Source organism: Triturus cristatus, chromosome 4_2 (assembly GCF_964204655.1).
Source record: "Triturus cristatus chromosome 4_2, aTriCri1.1, whole genome shotgun sequence".
In the NCBI taxonomy this organism is placed as follows: domain Eukaryota; kingdom Metazoa; phylum Chordata; class Amphibia; order Caudata; family Salamandridae; genus Triturus; species Triturus cristatus.
Genome location: NC_140586.1, coordinates 375,504,782 through 375,530,566, shown reverse-complemented (window position 1 = coordinate 375,530,566; position 25,785 = coordinate 375,504,782).

The following is a 25,785-nucleotide window of genomic DNA, read 5'->3' as shown; positions in this document are numbered from 1 at the left end:
AACGAGGGGACATACTCAAAAAGATAAAATCAAATGGTGAACAATCTGTCAACCCACAAGCAATAAGATTCATAACAACACACAGTGTGGAAAACAAAAATCTAATTAAGATCATAAAAAAACATTGGGGTATCTTACAACTTGACCAAACGCTGGCAAACATAATGGGAGATCATCCAAATGTAACGTACCGCAGAGCAAAGAACATCGCAGATAAAATCACGCATAGCCACTTCAAAGAAGCACAAACGACAATATGGCTACAAAGAGAAGGATTTTGGCCATGAAAACAATGTAAGGCGTGCAAAATCGCAACACATAAAAAAAGAGTTGGATATCCAAAAGGGAACCAAATGGAAGATCAAGCAACATCTAACCTGTAAAAGCAACTATGTAATTAACATGGTGGAGTGCCCATGCAAGCTACGCTACATTGGAAGCCCTATCTTTGAAGTAAAGAAAAGAATTCTTGAGCACATTCGAGCCACCAAACAAAAGGATCGCTCTAATGCGATAGCAAAACATATGGAGAAAGAACATGAGAGCCGGTGGGAATGTCTTAAGTACTGGGCCATAGAACAAGTACCACATTCAGAAAGGGGAGGAAACAGTGAAAGAATCCTACATCAAAAAGAATCAAGACACATAGTTGCGCTCAGAACCCTGGATCCGAGAGGCCTCAACCAGGATGAAGAACTTTATGTACAGCTCTGAAATTCTTTCCAGATCATCAAAAAGTTAGCATCAGTAAACAGAAAAATGAAATAAGGAACATCAATGTAACAACTCACTAGAGAGTCAAAACTGATATGGAAACATTGTGAGCAAAAGAAGACATCTAAAAACATCAAGCAATACCAGAATCGCAAAGGAAATTGAAACCAAAATAAAGGCTCAACTGAGAGCACCAAAAAGAATTGTAAATAAAAGATGGATAAATAAAACTGACATTTAAGCCAGACTTGCCGAAAGAACAATAAACAAAAGATATTGTTCAAAAATGACACAGAGACAAGAACACTTAACCCCTTCAGCGCGGCGCGGATTTCCGCGCCACGCTGAAGGTTCCGTGCGCGGGCGGGGCCATGACGGAACGGTTCCGTCATAAGCACAGCCCAACCGACGTGCATGACGGAACCGTTCCGTCATGCGCGTCGAACGGGTTAATAAAACATCACTATGTTTGTTCTAAATGTATATACCACATTAACCACAATGCACCATAATACAAAACAGGAAGTAACTGTGTGCTGATAGAAATAAAAGAAGACCTTTCGCTGTATCACATTATCCTGTGAACAAGGTCAAAGTAACTTGACCGAAATGTGTAGGGCATGGCAAATATTTAATAAATCCGCCTGATTATTCCTGAAAACGAGTGAGTGCGTTCTTCACCTTGCTGAAAGGCGAGAATTGTTTTATATATATATATATATATATCAACCGTCGAGGTGCCTGTTGTAGAAAGAACCCACGACAGGTAAGTATCAGCCACAATCTTTTATTGGAGGGAACAGCGAGCATGAGGACTTGCAATCACAAAATGAAATCCAAACAGCCTGACGCGTTTCGTGGACCCAACCACTTCTTCAAAGGCAACGGAGTCGTGATGCAGAGGCATGGCAATTTTCAGGCACTACCATTTATATCGACAGTCCCGCCTCCGTGGGCGTGGCCACTCCCGTGGCATCATGGTAATTGTAGTGCCCTGTATTTCTAATGTTAGCTGGTATGCCCTAGCATTCACAATGTTCAATAAATCCCCAGTGGGTAGTGAAGAAAGGCTCAACACATCGCTGCCACTTCGTAACTCCAATGAACCGGCACCTGTCCCTTCGGCAGCGGCGTCGATTGGCGTCGTTGCAGGAGTGCTGGAAACCAACACCGGGGCTCTCTCTGCGGCTCAGGCGAGGCCGCAAAACATCAACCGTCGAGGTGCCTGTTGTAGAAAGAACCCACGACAGGTAAGTATCAGCCACAATCTTTTATTGGAGGGAACAGCGAGCATGAGGACTTGCAATCACAAAATGAAATCCAAACAGCCTGACGCGTTTCGTGGACCCAACCACTTCTTCAAAGGCAACGGAGTCGTGATGCAGAGGCATGGCAATTTTCAGGCACTACCATTTATATCGATAGTCCCGCCTCCGTGGGCGTGGCCACTCCCGTGGCATCATGGTAATTGTAGTGCCCTGTATTTCTAATGTTAGCTGGTATGCCTTAGCATTCACAATGTTCAATAAATCCCCAGTGGGTAGTGAAGAAAGGCTCAACACATCGCTGCCACTTCGTAACTCCAATGAACCGGCACCTGTCCCTTCGGCAGCGGCGTCGATTGGCGTCGTTGCAGGAGTGCTGGAAACCAACACTGGGGCTCTCTCTGCGGCTCAGGCGAGGCCGCAAAACATCAACCGTCGAGGTGCCTGTTGTAGAAAGAACCCACGACAGGTAAGTATCAGCCACAATCTTTTATTGGAGGGAACAGCGAGCATGAGGACTTGCAATCACAAAATGAAATCCAAACAGCCTGACGCGTTTCGTGGACCCAACCACTTCTTCAAAGGCAACAGAGTCGTGATGCAGAGGCATGGCAATTTTCAGGCACTACCATTTATATCGACAGTCCCGCCTCCGTGGGCGTGGCCACTCCCGTGGCATCATGGTAATTGTAGTGCCCTGTATTTCTAATGTTAGCTGGTATGCCCTAGCATTCACAATGTTCCATGGGAGTGGCCACGCCCATGGAGGCGGGACTGTCGATATAAATGGTAGTGCCTGAAAATTGCCATGCCTCTGCATCACAACTCCGTTGCCTTTGAAGAAGTGGTTGGGTCCACGAAACGCGTCAGGCTGTTTGGATTTCATTTTGTGATTGCAAGTCCTCATGCTCGCTGTTCCCTCCAATAAAAGATTGTGGCTGATACTTACCTGTCGTGGGTTCTTTCTACAACAGGAACCTCAACGGTTGATGTTTTGCGGCCTCGCCTGAGCCGCAGAGAGAGCCCCGGTGTTGGTTTCCAGCACTCCTGCAACGACGCCAATCGACGCCGCTGCCGAAGGGACAGGTGCCGGTTCATTGGAGTTACGAAGTGGCAGCGATGTGTTGAGCCTTTCTTCACTACCCACTGGGGATTTATTGAACATTGTGAATGCTAGGGCATACCAGCTAACATTAGAAATACAGGGCACTACAATTACCATGATGCCACGGGAGTGGCCACGCCCACGGAGGCGGGACTGTCGATATAAATGGTAGTGCCTGAAAATTGCCATGCCTCTGCATCACGACTCCGTTGCCTTTGAAGAAGTGGTTGGGTCCACGAAACGCGTCAGGCTGTTTGGATTTCATTTTGTGATTGCAAGTCCTCATGCTCGCTGTTCCCTCCAATAAAAGATTGTGGCTGATACTTACCTGTCGTGGGTTCTTTCTACAACAGGCACCTCGACGTTTGATGTTTTGCGGCCTCGCCTGAGCCGCAGAGAGAGCCCCGGTGTTGGTTTCCAGCACTCCTGCAACGACGTCAATCGACGCCGCTGCCGAAGGGACAGGTGCCGGTTCATTGGCGTTACGAAGTGGCAGCGATGTGTTGAGCCTTTCTTCACTACCCACTGGGGATTTATTGAACATTGTGAATGCTAGGGCATACCAGCTAACATTAGAAATACAGGGCACTACAATTACCATGATGCCACGGGAGTGGCCACGCCCACGGAGGCAGGACTGTCGATATAAATGGTAGTGCCTGAAAATTGCCATGCCTCTGCATCACGACTCCGTTGCCTTTGAAGAAGTGGTTGGGTCCACGAAACGCGTCAGGCTGTTTGGATTTCATTTTGTGATTGCAAGTCCTCATGCTCGCTGTTCCCTCCAATAAAAGATTGTGGCTGATACTTACCTGTCGTGGGTTCTTTCTACAACAGGCACCTCGACGGTTGATGTTTTGCGGCCTCGCCTGAGCCGCAGAGAGAGCCCCGGTGTTGGTTTCCAGCACTCCTGCAACTACGCCAATCGACGCCGCTGCCGAAGGGACAGGTGCCGGTTCATTGGAGTTACGAAGTGGCAGCGATGTGTTGAGCCTTTCTTCACTACCCACTGGGGATTTATTGAACATTGTGAATGCTAGGGCATACCAGCTAACATTAGAAATACAGGGCACTACAATTACCATGATGCCACGGGAGTGGCCACGCCCACGGAGGCGGGACTGTCGATATAAATGGTAGTGCTTGAAAATTGCCATGCCTCTGCATCACGACTCCGTTGCCTTTGAAGAAGTGGTTGGGTCCACGAAACGCGTCAGGCTGTTTGGATTTCATTTTGTGATTGCAAGTCCTCATGCTCGCTGTTCCCTCCAATAAAAGATTGTGGCTGATACTTACCTGTCGTGGGTTCTTTCTACAACAGGCACCTCGACGGTTGATGTTTTGCGGCCTCGCCTGAGCCGCAGAGAGAGCCCCGGTGTTGGTTTCCAGCACTCCTGCAACAACGCCAATCGACGCCGCTGCCGAAGGGACAGGTGCCGGTTCATTGGAGTTACGAAGTGGCAGCGATGTGTTGAGCCTTTCTTCACTACCCACTGGGGATTTATTGAACATTGTGAATGCTAGGGCATACCAGCTAACATTAGAAATACAGGGCACTACAATTACCATGATGCCACGGGAGTGGCCACGCCCACGGAGGCGGGACTGTCGATATAAATGGTAGTGCCTGAAAATTGCCATGCCTCTGCATCACGACTCCGTTGCCTTTGAAGAAGTGGTTGGGTCCACGAAACGCGACAGGCTGTTTGGATTTCATTTTGTGATTGCAAGTCCTCATGCTCGCTGTTCCCTCCAATAAAAGATTGTGGCTGATACTTACCTGTCGTGGGTTCTTTCTACAACAGGCACCTCGACGGTTGATGTTTTGCGGCCTCGCCTGAGCCACAGAGAGAGCCCCGGTGTTGGTTTCCAGCACTCCTGCAACGACGCCAATCGACGCCGCTGCCGAAGGGACAGGTGCCGGTTCATTGGAGTTACGAAGTGGCAGCGATGTGTTGAGCCTTTCTTCACTACCCACTGGGGATTTATTGAACATTGTGAATGCTAGGGCATACCAGCTAACATTAGAAATACAGGGCACTACAATTACCATGATGCCACGGGAGTGGCCACGCCCACGGAGGCGGGACTGTCGATATAAATGGTAGTGCCTGAAAATTGCCATGCCTCTGCATCACGACTCCGTTGCCTTTGAAGAAGTGGTTGGGTCCACGAAACGCGTCAGGCTGTTTGGATTTCATTTTGTGATTGCAAGTCCTCATGCTCGCTGTTCCCTCCAATAAAAGATTGTGGCTGATACTTACCTGTCGTGGGTTCTTTCTACAACAGGCACCTCGACGGTTGATGTTTTGCGGCCTCGCCTGAGCCGCAGAGAGAGCCCCGGTGTTGGTTTCCAGCACTCCTGCAACGACGCCAATCGACGCCACTGCCGAAGGGACAGGTGCCGGTTCATTGGAGTTACGAAGTGGCAGCGATGTGTTGAGCCTTTCTTCACTACCCACTGGGGATTTATTGAACATTGTGAATGCTAGGGCATACCAGCTAACATTAGAAATACAGGGCACTACAATTACCATGATGCCACGGGAGTGGCCACGCCCACGGAGGCGGGACTGTCGATATAAATGGTAGTGCCTGAAAATTGCCATGCCTCTGCATCACGACTCCGTTGCCTTTGAAGAAGTGGTTGGGTCCACGAAACGCGACAGGCTGTTTGGATTTCATTTTGTGATTGCAAGTCCTCATGCTCGCTGTTCCCTCCAATAAAAGATTGTGGCTGATACTTACCTGTCGTGGGTTCTTTCTACAACAGGCACCTCGACGGTTGATGTTTTGCGGCCTCGCCTGAGCCACAGAGAGAGCCCCGGTGTTGGTTTCCAGCACTCCTGCAACGACGCCAATCGACGCCGCTGCCGAAGGGACAGGTGCCGGTTCATTGGAGTTACGAAGTGGCAGCGATGTGTTGAGCCTTTCTTCACTACCCACTGGGGATTTATTGAACATTGTGAATGCTAGGGCATACCAGCTAACATTAGAAATACAGGGCACTACAATTACCATGATGCCACGGGAGTGGCCACGCCCACGGAGGCGGGACTGTCGATATAAATGGTAGTGCCTGAAAATTGCCATGCCTCTGCATCACGACTCCGTTGCCTTTGAAGAAGTGGTTGGGTCCACGAAACGCGTCAGGCTGTTTGGATTTCATTTTGTGATTGCAAGTCCTCATGCTCGCTGTTCCCTCCAATAAAAGATTGTGGCTGATACTTACCTGTCGTGGGTTCTTTCTACAACAGGCACCTCGACGGTTGATGTTTTGCGGCCTCGCCTGAGCCGCAGAGAGAGCCCCGGTGTTGGTTTCCAGCACTCCTGCAACGACGCCAATCGACGCCACTGCCGAAGGGACAGGTGCCGGTTCATTGGAGTTACGAAGTGGCAGCGATGTGTTGAGCCTTTCTTCACTACCCACTGGGGATTTATTGAACATTGTGAATGCTAGGGCATACCAGCTAACATTAGAAATACAGGGCACTACAATTACCATGATGCCACGGGAGTGGCCACGCCCACGGAGGCGGGACTGTCGATATAAATGGTAGTGCCTGAAAATTGCCATGCCTCTGCATCACGACTCCGTTGCCTTTGAAGAAGTGGTTGGGTCCACGAAACGCGTCAGGCTGTTTGGATTTCATTTTGTGATTGCAAGTCCTCATGCTCGCTGTTCCCTCCAATAAAAGATTGTGGCTGATACTTACCTGTCGTGGGTTCTTTCTACAACAGGCACCTCGACGGTTGATGTTTTGCGGCCTCGCCTGAGCCGCAGAGAGAGCCCCGGTGTTGGTTTCCAGCACTCCTGCAACGACGCCAATCGACGCCACTGCCGAAGGGACAGGTGCCGGTTCATTGGAGTTACGAAGTGGCAGCGATGTGTTGAGCCTTTCTTCACTACCCACTGGGGATTTATTGAACATTGTGAATGCTAGGGCATACCAGCTAACATTAGAAATACAGGGCACTACAATTACCATGATGCCACGGGAGTGGCCACGCCCACGGAGGCGGGACTGTCGATATAAATGGTAGTGCCTGAAAATTGCCATGCCTCTGCATCACGACTCCGTTGCCTTTGAAGAAGTGGTTGGGTCCACGAAACGCGTCAGGCTGTTTGGATTTCATTTTGTGATTGCAAGTCCTCATGCTCGCTGTTCCCTCCAATAAAAGATTGTGGCTGATACTTACCTGTCGTGGGTTCTTTCTACAACAGGCACCTCGACGGTTGATGTTTTGCGGCCTCGCCTGAGCCGCAGAGAGAGCCCCGGTGTTGGTTTCCAGCACTCCTGCAACGACGCCAATCGACGCCGCTGCCGAAGGGACAGGTGCCGGTTCATTGGAGTTACGAAGTGGCAGCGATGTGTTGAGCCTTTCTTCACTACCCACTGGGGATTTATTGAACATTGTGAATGCTAGGGCATACCAGCTAACATTAGAAATACAGGGCACTACAATTACCATGATGCCACGGGAGTGGCCACGCCCACGGAGGTGGGACTGTCGATATAAATGGTAGTGCCTGAAAATTGCCATGCCTCTGCATCACGACTCCGTTGCCTTTGAAGAAGTGGTTGGGTCCACGAAACGCGTCAGGCTGTTTGGATTTCATTTTGTGATTGCAAGTCCTCATGCTCGCTGTTCCCTCCAATAAAAGATTGTGGCTGATACTTACCTGTCGTGGGTTCTTTCTACAACAGGCACCTCGACGGTTGATATATATATATATATATATATATATCAAGGCTCAGTGGGGTGTCCAACAAAGTAAGCAGCACTCGAACGCAGTTCCGCTTTTCCCCGTAAAAGCCTTTAATGGTATGCATGACATTCAATCTCAGTCCTTATATAAGCATACAACCACAGCCTTACGCGTTTCGTAGCTTCACTTCATCAGAGGCTGGAAGGTCGAAAGGGGCATTGCGGGTCACACCTCCCTTTAAACAATATCTTACGCTGTCATGCAGCTGCTCTGAATGAGTCTGTATGTGATGTTTCTGGGAGATGTAGTCCGCCATTAATCCTCAAATGGATGCCCCTCGAATGAATGCTGGATACAAAGCTCACCATGAGCCCCAAGAAGCGATGTCATGCTCAATCCAGGAAGTGCATTCCACCGTTGAGTCCCTCATTGAGAATCCGTGGCCCCCTTTGGATCTGGGGTGGTGCTTGCTTAGCGGCAGGACGGCCGCTTGTTTAATAATCAAGGCTCAGTGGGGTGTCCAACAAAGTAAGCAGCACTCGAACGCAGTTCCGCTTTTCCCCGTAAAAGCCTTTAATGGTATGCATGACATTCAATCTCAGTCCTTATATAAGCATACGACCACAGCCTTACGCGTTTCGTGGCTTCACTTCATCAGAGGCTGGAAGGTCGAAAGGGGCATTGCGGGTCACACCTCCCTTTAAACAATATCCTACGCTGTCATGCAGCTGCTCTGAATGAGTCTGTATGTGATGTTTCTGGGAGATGTAGTCTGCCATTAATCCTCAAATGGATGCCCATCAAATGAATGCTGGATACAAAGCTCACCATGAGCCCCAAGAAGCGATGTCATGCTCAATCCAGGAAGTGCATTCCACCGTTGAGTCCCTCATTGAGACTCCGTGGCCCCCTTTGGATCTGGGGTGGTGCTTGCTTAGCGGCAGGATGGGCGCTCGTTTAATAATCAAGGCTCAGTGGGGTGTCCAACAAAGTAAGCAGCACTCGAACGCAGTTCCGCTTTTCCCCGTAAAAGCCTTTAATGGTATGCATGACATTCAATCTCAGTCCTTATATAAGCATACGACCACAGCCTTACGCGTTTCGTGGCTTCACTTCATCAGAGGCTGGAAGGTCAAAAGGGTCATTGCGGGTCACACCTCCCTTTAAACAATATCCTACGCTGTCATGCAGCTGCTCTGAATGAGTCTGTATGTGATGTTTCTGGGAGATGTAGTCCGCCATTAATCCTCAAATGGATGCCCCTCAAATGAATGCTGGATACAAAGCTCACCATGAGCCCCAAGAAGCGATGTCATGCTCAATCCAGGAAGTGCATTCCACCGTTGAGTCCCTCATTGAGACTCCGTGGCCCCCTTTGGATCTGGGGTGGTGCTTGCTTAGCGGCAGGACGGCCGCTTGTTTAATAATCAAGGCTCAGTGGGGTGTCCAACAAAGTAAGCAGCACTCGAACGCAGTTCCGCTTTCCCCCGTAAAAGCCTTTAATGGTATGCATGACATTCAATCTCAGTCCTTATATAAGCATACGACCACAGCCTTACGCGTTTCGTGGCTTCACTTCATCAGAGGCTGGAAGGTCGAAAGGGGCATTGCGGGTCACACCTCCCTTTAAACAATATCCTACGCTGTCATGCAGCTGCTCTGAATGAGTCTGTATGTGATGTTTCTGGGAGATGTAGTCCGCCATTAATCATCAAATGGATGCCCATCAAATGAATGCTGGATACAAAGCTCACCATGAGCCCCAAGAAGCGATGTCATGCTCAATCCAGGAAGTGCATTCCACCGTTGAGTCCCTCATTGAGACTCCGTGGCCCCCTTTGGATCTGGGGTGGTGCTTGCTTAGCGGCAGGACGGCCGCTTGTTTAATAATCAAGGCTCAGTGGGGTGTCCAACAAAGTAAGCAGCACTCGAACGCAGTTCCGCTTTTCCCCGTAAAAGCCTTTAATGGTATGCATGACATTCAATCTCAGTCCTTATATAAGCATACGACCACAGCCTTACGCGTTTCGTGGCTTCACTTCATCAGAGGCTGGAAGGTCGAAAGGGGCATTGCGGGTCACACCTCCCTTTAAACAATATCCTACGTTGTCATGCAGCTGCTCTGAATGAGTCTGTATGTGATGTTTCTGGGAGATGTAGTCCGCCATTAATCCTCAAATGGATGCCCCTCAAATGAATGCTGGATACAAAGCTCACCATGAGCCCCAAGAAGCGATGTCATGCTCAATCCAGGAAGTGCATTCCACCGTTGAGTCCCTCATTGAGACTCCGTGGCCCCCTTTGGATCTGGGGTGGTGCTTGCTTAGCGGCAGGACGGCCGCTTGTTTAATAATCAAGGCTCAGTGGGGTGTCCAACAAAGTAAGCAGCACTCGAACGCAGTTCCGCTTTCCCCCGTTAAAGCCTTTAATGGTATGCATGACATTCAATCTCAGTCCTTATATAAGCATACGACCACAGCCTTACGCGTTTCGTGGCTTCACTTCATCAGAGGCTGGAAGGTCGAAAGGGGCATTGCGGGTCACACCTCCCTTTAAACAATATCCTACGCTGTCATGCAGCTGCTCTGAATGAGTCTGTATGTGATGTTTCTGGGAGATGTAGTCCGCCATTAATCATCAAATGGATGCCCATCAAATGAATGCTGGATACAAAGCTCACCATGAGCCCCAAGAAGCGATGTCATGCTCAATCCAGGAAGTGCATTCCACCGTTGAGTCCCTCATTGAGACTCCGTGGCCCCCTTTGGATCTGGGGTGGTGCTTGCTTAGCGGCAGGACGGCCGCTTGTTTAATAATCAAGGCTCAGTGGGGTGTCCAACAAAGTAAGCAGCACTCGAACGCAGTTCCGCTTTTCCCCGTAAAAGCCTTTAATGGTATGCATGACATTCAATCTCAGTCCTTATATAAGCATACGACCACAGCCTTACGCGTTTCGTGGCTTCACTTCATCAGAGGCTGGAAGGTCGAAAGGGGCATTGCGGGTCACACCTCCCTTTAAACAATATCCTACGCTGTCATGCAGCTGCTCTGAATGAGTCTGTATGTGATGTTTCTGGGAGATGTAGTCCGCCATTAATCCTCAAATGGATGCCCCTCAAATGAATGCTGGATACAAAGCTCACCATGAGCCCCAAGAAGCGATGTCATGCTCAATCCAGGAAGTGCATTCCACCGTTGAGTCCCTCATTGAGACTCCGTGGCCCCCTTTGGATCTGGGGTGGTGCTTGCTTAGCGGCAGGACGGCCGCTTGTTTAATAATCAAGGCTCAGTGGGGTGTCCAACAAAGTAAGCAGCACTCGAACGCAGTTCCGCTTTTCCCCGTAAAAGCCTTTAATGGTATGCATGACATTCAATCTCAGTCCTTATATAAGCATACAACCACAGCCTTACGCGTTTCGTGGCTTCACTTCATCAGAGGCTGGAAGGTCGAAAGGGGCATTGCGGGTCACACCTCCCTTTAAACAATATCTTACGCTGTCATGCAGCTGCTCTGAATGAGTCTGTATGTGATGTTTCTGGGAGATGTAGTCCGCCATTAATCCTCAAATGGATGCCCCTCGAATGAATGCTGGATACAAAGCTCACCATGAGCCCCAAGAAGCGATGTCATGCTCAATCCAGGAAGTGCATTCCACCGTTGAGTCCCTCATTGAGAATCCGTGGCCCCCTTTGGATCTGGGGTGGTGCTTGCTTAGCGGCAGGACGGCCGCTTGTTTAATAATCAAGGCTCAGTGGGGTGTCCAACAAAGTAAGCAGCACTCGAACGCAGTTCCGCTTTTCCCCGTAAAAGCCTTTAATGGTATGCATGACATTCAATCTCAGTCCTTATATAAGCATACGACCACAGCCTTACGCGTTTCGTGGCTTCACTTCATCAGAGGCTGGAAGGTCGAAAGGGGCATTGCGGGTCACACCTCCCTTTAAACAATATCCTACGCTGTCATGCAGCTGCTCTGAATGAGTCTGTATGTGATGTTTCTGGGAGATGTAGTCTGCCATTAATCCTCAAATGGATGCCCATCAAATGAATGCTGGATACAAAGCTCACCATGAGCCCCAAGAAGCGATGTCATGCTCAATCCAGGAAGTGCATTCCACCGTTGAGTCCCTCATTGAGACTCCGTGGCCCCCTTTGGATCTGGGGTGGTGCTTGCTTAGCGGCAGGACGGGCGCTCGTTTAATAATCAAGGCTCAGTGGGGTGTCCAACAAAGTAAGCAGCACTCGAACGCAGTTCCGCTTTTCCCCGTAAAAGCCTTTAATGGTATGCATGACATTCAATCTCAGTCCTTATATAAGCATACGACCACAGCCTTACGCGTTTCGTGGCTTCACTTCATCAGAGGCTGGAAGGTCGAAAGGGGCATTGCGGGTCACACCTCCCTTTAAACAATATCCTACGCTGTCATGCAGCTGCTCTGAATGAGTCTGTATGTGATGTTTCTGGGAGATGTAGTCCGCCATTAATCCTCAAATGGATGCCCCTCAAATGAATGCTGGATACAAAGCTCACCATGAGCCCCAAGAAGCGATGTCATGCTCAATCCAGGAAGTGCATTCCACCGTTGAGTCCCTCATTGAGACTCCGTGGCCCCCTTTGGATCTGGGGTGGTGCTTGCTTAGCGGCAGGACGGCCGCTTGTTTAATAATCAAGGCTCAGTGGGGTGTCCAACAAAGTAAGCAGCACTCGAACGCAGTTCCGCTTTTCCCCGTAAAAGCCTTTAATGGTATGCATGACATTCAATCTCAGTCCTTATATAAGCATACGACCACAGCCTTGCGTGTTTCGTGGCTTCACTTCATCAGAGGCTGGAAGGTCGAAAGGGGCATTGTGGGTCACACCTCCCTTTAAACAATATCTTACGCTGTCATGCAGCTGCTCTGAATGAGTCTGTATGTGAAGTTTCTGGGAGATGTAGTCCGCCATTAATCCTCAAATGGATGCCCCTCGAATGAATGCTGGATACAAAGCTCACCATGAGCCCCAAGAAGCGATGTCATGCTCAATCCAGGAAGTGCATTCCACCGTTGAGTCCCTCATTGAGAATCCGTGGCCCCCTTTGGATCTGGGGTGGTGCTTGCTTAGCGGCAGGACGGCCGCTTGTTTAATAATCAAGGCTCAGTGGGGTGTCCAACAAAGTAAGCAGCACTCGAACGCAGTTCCGCTTTTCCCCGTAAAAGCCTTTAATGGTATGCATGACATTCAATCTCAGTCCTTATATAAGCATACGACCACAGCCTTACGCGTTTCGTGGCTTCACTTCATCAGAGGCTGGAAGGTCGAAAGGGGCATTGCGGGTCACACCTCCCTTTAAACAATATCCTACGCTGTCATGCAGCTGCTCTGAATGAGTCTGTATGTGATGTTTCTGGGAGATGTAGTCTGCCATTAATCCTCAAATGGATGCCCATCAAATGAATGCTGGATACAAAGCTCACCATGAGCCCCAAGAAGCGATGTCATGCTCAATCCAGGAAGTGCATTCCACCGTTGAGTCCCTCATTGAGACTCCGTGGCCCCCTTTGGATCTGGGGTGGTGCTTGCTTAGCGGCAGGACGGGCGCTCGTTTAATAATCAAGGCTCAGTGGGGTGTCCAACAAAGTAAGCAGCACTCGAACGCAGTTCCGCTTTTCTCCGTAAAAGCCTTTAATGGTATGCATGACATTCAATCTCAGTCCTTATATAAGCATACGACCACAGCCTTACGCGTTTCGTGGCTTCACTTCATCAGAGGCTGGAAGGTCAAAAGGGTCATTGCGGGTCACACCTCCCTTTAAACAATATCCTACGCTGTCATGCAGCTGCTCTGAATGAGTCTGTATGTGATGTTTCTGGGAGATGTAGTCCGCCATTAATCCTCAAATGGATGCCCCTCAAATGAATGCTGGATACAAAGCTCACCATGAGCCCCAAGAAGCGATGTCATGCTCAATCCAGGAAGTGCATTCCACCGTTGAGTCCCTCATTGAGACTCCGTGGCCCCCTTTGGATCTGGGGTGGTGCTTGCTTAGCGGCAGGACGGCCGCTTGTTTAATAATCAAGGCTCAGTGGCGTGTCCAACAAAGTAAGCAGCACTCGAACGCAGTTCCGCTTTCCCCCGTAAAAGCCTTTAATGGTATGCATGACATTCAATCTCAGTCCTTATATAAGCATACGACCACAGCCTTACGCGTTTCGTGGCTTCACTTCATCAGAGGCTGGAAGGTCGAAAGGGGCATTGCGGGTCACACCTCCCTTTAAACAATATCCTACGCTGTCATGCAGCTGCTCTGAATGAGTCTGTATGTGATGTTTCTGGGAGATGTAGTCCGCCATTAATCATCAAATGGATGCCCATCAAATGAATGCTGGATACAAAGCTCACCATGAGCCCCAAGAAGCGATGTCATGCTCAATCCAGGAAGTGCATTCCACCGTTGAGTCCCTCATTGAGACTCCGTGGCCCCCTTTGGATCTGGGGTGGTGCTTGCTTAGCGGCAGGACGGCCGCTTGTTTAATAATCAAGGCTCAGTGGGGTGTCCAACAAAGTAAGCAGCACTCGAACGCAGTTCCGCTTTTCCCCGTAAAAGCCTTTAATGGTATGCATGACATTCAATCTCAGTCCTTATATAAGCATACGACCACAGCCTTACGCGTTTCGTGGCTTCACTTCATCAGAGGCTGGAAGGTCGAAAGGGGCATTGCGGGTCACACCTCCCTTTAAACAATATCCTACGCTGTCATGCAGCTGCTCTGAATGAGTCTGTATGTGATGTTTCTGGGAGATGTAGTCCGCCATTAATCCTCAAATGGATGCCCCTCAAATGAATGCTGGATACAAAGCTCACCATGAGCCCCAAGAAGCGATGTCATGCTCAATCCAGGAAGTGCATTCCACCGTTGAGTCCCTCATTGAGACTCCGTGGCCCCCTTTGGATCTGGGGTGGTGCTTGCTTAGCGGCAGGACGGCCGCTTGTTTAATAATCAAGGCTCAGTGGGGTGTCCAACAAAGTAAGCAGCACTCGAACGCAGTTCCGCTTTTCCCCGTAAAAGCCTTTAATGGTATGCATGACATTCAATCTCAGTCCTTATATAAGCATACGACCACAGCCTTGCGCGTTTCGTGGCTTCACTTCATCAGAGGCTGGAAGGTCGAAAGGGGCATTGCGGGTCACACCTCCCTTTAAACAATATCTTACGCTGTCATGCAGCTGCTCTGAATGAGTTTGTATGTGATGTTTCTGGGAGATGTAGTCCGCCATTAATCCTCAAATGGATGCCCCTCAAATGAATGCTGGATACAAAGCTCACCATGAGCCCCAAGAAGCGATGTCATGCTCAATCCAGGAAGTGCATTCCACCGTTGAGTCCCTCATTGAGACTCCGTGGCCCCCTCTGGATCTGGGGTGGTGCTTGCTTAGCGGCAGGACGGCCGCTTGTTTAATAAACAACGCTCAGTGGGGTGTCCAACAAAGTAAGCAGCACTCGAACGCAGTTCCGCTTTTCCCCGTAAAAGCCTTTAATGGTATGCATGACATTCAATTTCAGTCCTTATATAAGCATACGACCACAGCCTTACGCGTTTCGTTGCTTCACTTCATCAGAGGCTGGAAGGTCGAAAGGGGCATTGCGGGTCACACCTCCCTTTGAACAATATCCTACGCTGTCATGCAGCTGCTCTGATTGAGTCTGTATGTGATGTTTCTGGGAGATATATATATATAAACTACTGGCGGTCGCCAGTAGATAGTTATAGTTAGGACCTATTTTCCATAAGAAATCCGCAATATTCTATTCCCAATAAGTCTGGCGCCGGTTGACGAATCCTCGCGAAATTTTCCAAACTTTTGGTCAGCTCTGCTCCGCTCCTACCCTGAAAGTTTCGCGGTGATTCGTCATGTGGGGGACGAGAAAAAAGGGGGGTCCCAAAACGCATTTTCCCCATGAGATTTCCCATAGGATATGTTGTCGCAGCGACAGCCCGAACCGCTGAACGGAATGGCACCAAATTTGGCAAAGAGGTAGTCCTCAGTTCAGACTCGTGCCTTTTGCATAAATGGTGTGAATCCGTTCAGTAGTTCCTGAGAAAATTAGAGTTAAAAGTACATACATATCTATGGCCGGGGAGGATCCGCACCGTAAGCGCACCCTCCCCAAACCGAGCGCGCACCCTCCCGATCGGCACTGAATGCTAATTGGCTGTCGAGTGTCTGTCTACATTCAAAACCAGGAACTGTTGGCGGCCATTTTCTGCCTCGGTAGAAGCGAGGCTGAAGAAGCAAAGGGAATAAGTGTGTAAAACATATAAAGTGGGCAGAGTGGAAATACTCTGACCCTCTAGAGGTGCTTAGGGGGTCCCAGAAGGACCCCCCTGGGGCCCCCTTTTTAAAAAAAAAAAAACGGTGAAATGCGCGCACTGTGCTCGCATCCTATCGCGTTGGGTGCGCGGATCCACGGAATTATTATTATTTTTTTTTTAAAAGACAAGAAATCATTGGTTGTATGACTACTTTGTACACTGAAAGGTTGGGTGTATATTTCTGTTTTTAAAGGTATGATTCTTATTGGTTAACAAAAACAGATTGTAAGGAACATTATATATGATAAGCTGATATGATGAAAAGTGAAGCACACCTCCTCTCTTGTTTAGCAACATTGTGTGCTGAACTTCTGACCTGTGTGCTCAGGGCAGTGTTCCATGACCTGTTTCTATGGTAACAGGCAGAAGGCAGATTGGGGGAAGGGTTGAAATGTATTTCAGTTGGAAAGGGTTGAAATGTTTAACCAATAGAAATGTGTGTTTGCTTTTGAGTTTATGTGTGAAGGATTGTGATTTGATGTTTACATGCATATGTGTGGAAAATGAAAGGGAAACTTTTCCTTTCTTTGTTTTTGCTGAGAGGTGCACAGTGCAGAGATTCTGTAAAAGAAAATATGGTGAGTGACTGATATACTTCTTAACCTACAAAACAACTTGAAAGATGAGTTATTTAATTGTGAGGGGATGTATGTAGACTATTTTGATTTTAATCAGACTAATGTATTTATCCTGCTAAAGTGTAGGGAGTACTTTTTTTCTCTACAATCTTATTGACAGTGTGTGTGCATGTAGATACCATTCTGTGATAAGCATTTGTGTTTTTCATGTGTTTGCAGACAGATAACTGTGCTGTTTTTATATTTTGGTAGAATTAGAAACCAGTCATTGTTTATGAATTTGTGAAATGAGTTATGTTATGTTTCTATACTTCTTCTAGATGAAGAAATGTGTTTTGGTATAGTGCAAGGGATAGTGTTGTTTGTCTAGAATCACACAGTGAGTATGTGTGCATTTGGGAACCACTGTGAGAGAAGCATTTGGTAACATTGTGTATTTGCTGACAGATAAATGTTTTAAAACCTGTCTTGTTGTCAAGTTTTAGTAGCATTAGACGGCAGTTTTTGCTTATGCTTTGATTAAATGAGTAAGGCTTTGACACAAAAGTGCAGTCCTGAAATATGTAGATTGTGTGCAGTTCCCTTACCACTTGCACTGTAGTGAATGAGTTTTGGTAAACTCCTTGGGATAGTGGTGCTTGTCTAGAATCACATTGTGAGTTAGTGTGTATTTGGGATTACTGTGAGAGAAGCATTTGGTAACATCATGTATTTTCTGACAGATAACTTTTTTAAAACCTGTGATGTTGTCAAGTCTTAGTAGAATTAGAAGACAGTCTTTGCTTATGCGTTGATTAAATTAGTCATGCTTTGACACTAATGTGCTGTACTTAAATATGTAGATTGTGTGCAGTACCATTAACTCTTCTAGACTAGTGAATGAGTTTTGGTAAACTGCTAGGGATAGTGTTGCTTGTCTAAAATCACACTGTGAGTCTGTGTACATTTGGGTAAGGATTGTGAGAGAAGCATTTGGTAACATAGTGTATTTGATGACAGATAACTGTTTTAAAATCGGTCATGTTGTCAAGCTTTAGTAGCTTTAGAAGCTATTCTTTGCTTATGCATTGATAAAATGAGTCAGGGTTTGACATTAAAGTGCAGTACCATGTACTATTCTATTCACTGTGCCAGAACTGAACATTTAAAAGTTTTACCCAGGCACTAACCTAGTAGTAGTCTGATGATTTAGTCAGTTTCCAAGTCCTCATGTTGTGAACCATACATTATCACATAGATTGTTTCAAATGTCTATGCAGTATGCATGCAGTCTTCTAACATACTATACACTTGTCTTTCACATTTTCAATTCGCTAGTCAGTATCCATACACTTCCAGGAAACACCCTGTAACTCCCTTTGCAGTCCTCTAGTGACCCATTCAGCATCATGTACTAATCCATTCACTGTGTGAAAACTCAAACACTTATAAATTCACCAAGATACTATATTTGCAGTACTCTAATCATTCAGTCAGTGTCTAAGTATTCATGCACTGAGCCAGGCCTTAGCACATGTACTGCTTCAAACCCCTATCCACTATGTATGCAGTCTTCTAACCACCTAGACACTTGTCTTTCACACTTTCAATTCCCTAGTCAGTATCCATACAGTCCAGCAAACATCCTGTCACTGCCTTTGCACTCCTCTAGTGACCCATTCAGTACCAAGTACTAATCCATTCCCTGTGCGAAAAGCCTACCACTTATAAATTCACCTAGGCACTCTCCTTGCTGTACTCTAATCATTCAGTCAGTACCCAAGTAGTCATGCAGTGAGCCAGGCCTTAGCACATGGACTGCTTTAAATGCCTATGCAGTATGGATGCAGTCCTCTAATCACCTACACAGTTATGTTTCACACCTTCAATTCCCTAGTTAGTATTCATACACTTCTAGCAAACACCCTGTCACTCACCCAGTGTGTCTCCTTATAGTACTGTAATCATTTAGTCAGTTAGCATGTAGTGTTTTAGTGAGGTAGATTTAGGGCATGAACTGCTTCAATGTAGTATCCACGATGCATGTAGTGTTTTAACCATCGTCACACTTGTGGTTCAGGGCTATAGTTTCTTAGTCAGTATTTATATAAAATGTGTTTGTACAGTAATGGAATAGTATAAATTTGAAAGTTATTAATATAAATTTATTTGTGATTCTTTTTTACAGATACAGAACAGGAGTGTTTCTCATCTGTTTGCACTCTTCTTGTGCAAGATTGTTTGGATGAAGGGTCCATAGGTGTTTCATCATACTTGCTGTGCCGCATGAGTATTTTTTGTTAGCATCCCCTCGTAACAGAACTCTTTTGAAAATCTTGCGCGTGACAAAGGTGGCATTGGTCTTTGTTTGCCCCTCGAGAAAAGTAGAACATTTCCACATCACTGAAGGAAAACGTTGTAGGCGTGGTGCATCCTCCAAAAATTAATCTTTAGATTCGGTGAATATTTTAAAGCGACATCATTTACAGTTTTTGTACGTTAAAGTTAAAAAAAATCTGTGATTTGTATCTTGTTTTTTTTTGTTTAGAATAGCATGTTGTTGTTTTTTTAACAATCTTTGAGATTGGGTTTTTTTTGCCTGCTGTTAAGTGATGAGTACGATTGAAATCACTATTTTTAGTGAAATTTAATATATTCTGAGAACAGCAAAAAAGGCAAGAAAATTACTTTGTGGAAATTATGCTGTGTTGTAAAAAATGTATTATTACATGTTATAATTTTTTTTTCCTTTTCTTTCACAGATCCAAATTTTAAAATAAGCAATTTTTAAGAATTTAGATTGGAATGAAAATGTGAAAAAAATGTGTACCATTTTTTATTCCTATTAATGTGAAGGTAAGTTTAACTAAGTCTCAATATGCAGAATGAGGAGGTCTGCAAGAAGCTACAAAGTGGAAACATGTTTCTAAAATCACTCTGTTTATACCTATGTAGTTTTGAAATCTGACAATAATCAGATATCATGTGACCTGCAAAAAAAGAGATTTGAGGGGTCCATAATATTTTCTATTTTAGCTAGTGAAGGACCACAATTATTTCAATCATTCCTCTTTGAACATCTTTGCAGACAAAACTCTGTGCTTACCTTTTATCATTCGAAGGAATTTTAAAAACGGAAATATGTCACTTTTTGTAACATAGTTATTGTGTAAGATACTCTTTCATATTTACAAAGAGAGGAAAAGGCACTCTGTGCACTTTTTATTCTCCATGTAAATACAACCTCATCATGCAGACCACTTTGTTTTGAAATGGTGTTCTATAAGTGTTGTTGTGCATGATTGCACTGAATACTCATAGAACAAGACACATGTCTAGATTTATCATAAATCATAAATCTCGATATGTGTGTGAATGGTGCACCATTCTAAAATTGGTGTAGGAAAGCACAACAAGGAGAATTGTTTTCATTTCTCCACATTTTTATATCTTCAATGCATGCTGAAATGTTCAGCATACATTGAAGGAGAAAAATGCATTTTCTCATTGTTTTTGTGCAGGAAGGTGTGTCTTCCTGCAGAAAAACAAACAGCACATGACACAGATATCCTTGCACTATGGTGCAAAGGTGCCTGTGTCACCACATGGCTGCAGTTTAAGCAGCCGTGCAGACAGAAGCATAGATTTGCAACAAATTTATGTACATATGTTGCATCCCTGTGCTTCGGAAGTACTACAGCACACTGCAGTTAAAGAGGTTACTGTGTGATGCTGCAGCACTTCCTCATACTTCTGCACTTATACATTCACCATATGCTACTAATGCATTCATTCAGTCAATTACGTACTACACATACATTAATCTAAACTAACACTAAAAAAGAAATGTAACTCTTTTTTTAAACCAGGAAAGTTAGTTCTAACAAGAACTTTTTTTTTTCTTCTTTCTTCTTTTATAATTTTTTGAGGGGTTTCTGAACAATTTTTAAATTTTTTTGGTTTTTCTGCAAAAAAACAAACCAAAAAACAAAACAGGAGAAACCAAACAATGAACTTCAGGGAACAATAAAAAAAACAAAAAAAACCAGAGCAAATGTGACTTTCTTGGCGGCGGCAGATCAGATCGATCTACTGCTCACCACAGCACAAAGTCGCATTGCACTTAGTGCAGAGCACTTTTAAAAATTTAAATTGAGGACGGATGTCCAAGGTTTGGGCTGATGGATGCACTCTTGATGTGCTCGGCTGCGATGAGGTGGATGGCGCAGGAGCAGGAGTGTTTCTCATCCGTCGGCACTCTTCTCGTGCAAGATTGTTTGGATGAAGGGTCCTTATGTGCTTCATCATACTTGCCGTGTCGCAAGAGTATTTCTTGTTAGGATCCCCTCGCGACAGGACTCTTTTGCAAATCTTGCACGTGACCAAGGTGGCATTGGTCTTATTCTGTCCCTCGGGAAAAGTAAAAAATGTCCACACCACTGAAGAAAAACGTTCTTTGGATGGTGCCTCCGCCAAAAATTCATCCTCAGAAGTATGAGGTGATGCAGGTGATGCCTGCTGCCCTGAAGCCATTTTTGGTTGAAAAAAGTTAGAGCTAAGTGTAAACTTAGTCTAAAAAATCTTCTTCTCTCCAAAGAGATGGTGCTCGATAGAAGGTCAAAGAAGAATGATTGAAATGGGTGGGGTCTTTCAATAGTTAGAAGAGGAAGTGTAATGAACCAATCAAATCTCTTTTTTTGCACGTCACATGGGATCCGCGCACCCTGCGCTTACGCAGCACGCACCCAGCACGCATCTGCAAAATTGAATTAAAAAAAATTATAGGATTAGTTGTAAAAATATATTAGTTTTAAGACTAGTTTAGAGTTTGTCTTCAATTAATATTCACATGAAATACATATATATCTGTTTTTTAAATGTTAAATATTTCGCGGCCGCGCACCTACCGCGTCATAGACACAGATGACGCATCGCGGAAGCGTGTAAACGTCGCGTATATGCTGGGAGTCGCGTACCAGTCGCATTGCGATCGCGCACTAAACACGTACCCAACGCATACTGCGCGGATGCTATCGCGTAGGGATCGGGAACGGTGCGCTTAGGGTGCACGGATCCAAAAACATTGGAAAAAATATAGAAAATAAAGTTTTGCACATATAGTTAAAAAAATATTTTGAAAAATATAAAAAAAATATGTTTGAAAAACCCATTAAGTTCAAATAATATTTTTTAATTTTTAAAAGAATTAATTGAAAAAATAAGTTTAAAAAATGGTGATAAAAAAGTATTTTAAAAAAAATGTAATTAATGAAGTTGACACACTGAATTTGAAAAATATACAAATCCAATCAAAATCATTAAACATGATATCTTCAGAGATAAGTTATAGATAGGAATTAACATTTAAAAAACCTTTGAAATTCACTGAAAAAGCCATAGGTTTCATGCACGTTATAGTTAGGAATTGGCATTTAAAAAACCTTTGAAATTCACTGAAAAAAACAAAGGTTTCAGGGGCGTTATAGTTAAGAATTGGCATTTAAAAAACCTTAGAAATTCACTGAAAAACCCATAGGTTTCAGGGGTGTTATAGTTAGCTGGACTTTTCCCTCGTACAAAACCCTAGAAATTTCCCTGTTATAGTTAGTTCAGCTAACTATAACTCGCACCCTCGCAATGCACTGCTGATGACGTCACATATTGCATCACTCATGACATGGTCAGTGACATCCCTGAGTCCTAAAATGTCTGCCACCACATCTTTGTTGATGTGGGTGGTAACCAATCAGATCTTATCTTTTGATCTTTTGGGTCCTCTGTTGTGTGATATATACATACATTTTGAACCATAATTAGAAAAAACACTACTGAACAGTTTAACCTGAAATCCCAAAAAACACACTTTTTGGGTTAAGATCTAACTTTCATGCCAAATTTGGTGTAATTCTGTTCCACTGTTTGGGTTGTATCTGTGTCTAATTTTCCCACAAAAAAACGCATGGGGAAAATGTATTTGGGAACTCATAGGTTTCTCTGCCTCTGCTTCACATATCAACCTGAAACTTTCCAGGAAGAACCAGGGGTGAATTCAACTTCCTTTTGGAAAGTTTCATGAAGATTTGATTAACAGCGCCAACAAAGTTAGTGGCAAACCAATCAATCTATTTCCTATAGAAGCATCGCCCTAACCATAACTATGGGAAATATATGTATTGACGACCATGATGAAAGCAGTTACTTTCTTCAGTTTTTGGGGCTCATAGTTTCATGGATTTTTCTAATGCCTCAGGTACAACTACGAATGCAACTGCTACTTTATTAAGACCTTTGAGACCTTAATGCAGTTCTGTGGCAGCCTATGTGATCTCCTTTGGTTAGCACTACAGTTGTTTCTCCCATATACTAATGTAAAACACCGCCTCCAAGTTCTCTGTGTTGTGTGAAATAAGAGTTCTCTGCCTGGATACTATGAAACTCATGGTTGTGGGCTTTGGACAGTGATATCCACACGCATGAAGCATATGGCTAGAAATTTCTAAGTATATGCCAACAACCTCAGCATATTATCTTTAACCAACCATGAAAGGAGGTCAGTTTGGAGGCGTTGATGCAAATATTCAGTATTTGAATTTTTCTGGATATATAATTATTTGCATGCTGTGAGAAGAACTGCCACTGTTTTTGCCATTTACAATTTTCACAGAATTGTTGATTAGGGTAGCAACCTAGAATGAAACTCCAACCTCTGCTAGGCTTTTCGATCAGTGCCAGTGGTGGGAAAAGTACTATGAAAGGTCATAATTCACAAGTGGAGACCCTAATTGCCTTGCATTGGTTAGAGAAGCAGAGGTCTGGTGTACATATCTATTGGATTGCAGGGCATGGCCTTCTTGGAAGTTACCGCTGAGGTAGGAACTACCATCCCAAGAGGAAGGAACAGTATTGCACCCAAACCATCGAAATGTTTATGTTCAGTCCTGCAAATTGAGAGAAACATTTAGCTGCATATGCTCTCCTTGGCGAAATTACTGAGATTCTACTTGTCGTACGAAGGCCTCCCACAAAATCCATGCATAGAATATGATCAAACACATTACAGACGTATGCATTGTTCGCTAGGTTTCTTTAAAGGGAAGGCTCATTCAAGTATTCATTTTACTTTGCCATGAAAAAGGAAGGACTGAATGTAGGCACCTTTTAAAATTACTTAACAGCAATCTCTGCTTTTCCACCTCCCTTGGCAAATTTATTTTCCAGTATTTCCATTGTGTCAGCTCTTGTGAAGTAGCTGACAAGCATCCATCTACTTCAGATTTTCAGTATTTTGAATTCAGTGCTGACTTCCTTAATGGGTTCTCACTTTGTGGCCCTGAATAATTCTACTCCCCGAGTTTCTTTTTTTTATAGTTGTGTCTTTTCACTCGGGATCCAAGAATTCTTCATCTTCATTCTTTCCAGCACTGATTTACCATTACTGTCTTGTAATGTCTAATAATGATGACTGTGATGTAGATTCTTTAGTCACATACATTAAAGAAAATGTGGGTGACATCTTTCATTTTGTATAGGGTTTGCATCGTACGGGCACGTTATAACATCAATAATTCAGGAACCTATTCTCTAATGGATTGTAGATTTCCATTTTTTGTATTATGTATTTTCTGCCATTAAGCTCCTGAAAATCTATGCTTTTTGAGCTTTGCCATATTAGGCTATGCTGAGGCATCATTAACAAAAATAAGGGACTGAGGTAACTGAATGTCAGGAGTGGTGTTTGAATAAATTCTTTGAGCTACTTCCATGGTTGAGAATTTAAGTTTTGTGAAGTTCACAAACAGGTGCACCAGATGTGCATTTGGATAGCTACATCTCCAGCAGCCACCCCTTCTCACAAGATTTAGTTGGAATAGTTTGCTTGGTGTCCAATAAGACATCGTTAAAATTAGCTGCTAGGTATAACCTTAGTTTTCATCAATGAGGTAAACAATTATCAGGAACTGCATGCTTACTGCCAAATTATTCCTAACAACATTGTCACTATGATGCAACAGTGCTGCGAAGAAACTGCTGCTATTAGCAGCAAGCTGAACTAGCTACATTTACAGATGATTTTTACTATAGTGTCCTCAGGCCTAATTTGTGCCGGTGGTGGGTACCGGTACTCATTTTGAGGGACTGGCACTTTTTTTTGTTTTGCATCAGATATTTACCGAGAGCCGGAAAGACGAAGGAAGAGAACGAAGTTGAAAACAGTCCTAAAGGAAGAATGCAGGAATCTGCAAGAGTGTGGGATATAAGAGGAGACAGTGTCTGGTACTTGAATAAAGAGGCCTGGGGTGGATCCTAGGGAAGGCGACCTTGGTATTTGGCGCACTGACAATTAATTACACCGACCACGGACTTCTGAGTAGAGCTGTGGATACCAACACTCATTCTTTTACAAATTAACCACGAGTGTCTGTAAGTTAAACATAATGTGCCGAAAGCGGTCAGTCTGTGTTTATCAGTTAACTATGTTTCTTGAAGCAAAACAATGAGGTGTTGATGCTTGTTCTCTAACTCATTTTAGATGTGTTATTGTCCAGGATATTCCCAGGAAATGTCTCCCAATCTATACCAGTAAGATTAATTATAGAATTACTAAGGAGTGATATGCAATTGGATTCCTTTTGCTCTGCAGCGTGTGAAGCTCTGCTGTATGTTTCAGTGTGCCACAACCACTGGAGTAAATACAGCAGTTGAGACGGCAACAATTCCTGGGCTGTCTACCTGGGCTTTTCACAATGATCTTTTAAAAAATGTTGTCTCTCCTTACCATTCCCTTTTACAATCTACCAAATGAACTAATTTAGAGAAAACCAGAGCCCAAGAAAATAAATTTGAATAGAACATTGGAATGTTGAGAGCTCCATTGAAGACATTGGAGTAGCTCCAGGCTTATAATTTCTGGTATACGCCTGGAGCTCCAACATACAAATGTTTGTCTTCATGTTTCTCCCTTTTAACCACTTCTGTGCGAAGGACGGCTGGTAGCCGTCATGCGCAACAGTGCTTGTGTGCTCAGGACGGCTCTCGGCCATCCTGGCACATAGCACCGGAAAATGACGATCAGTG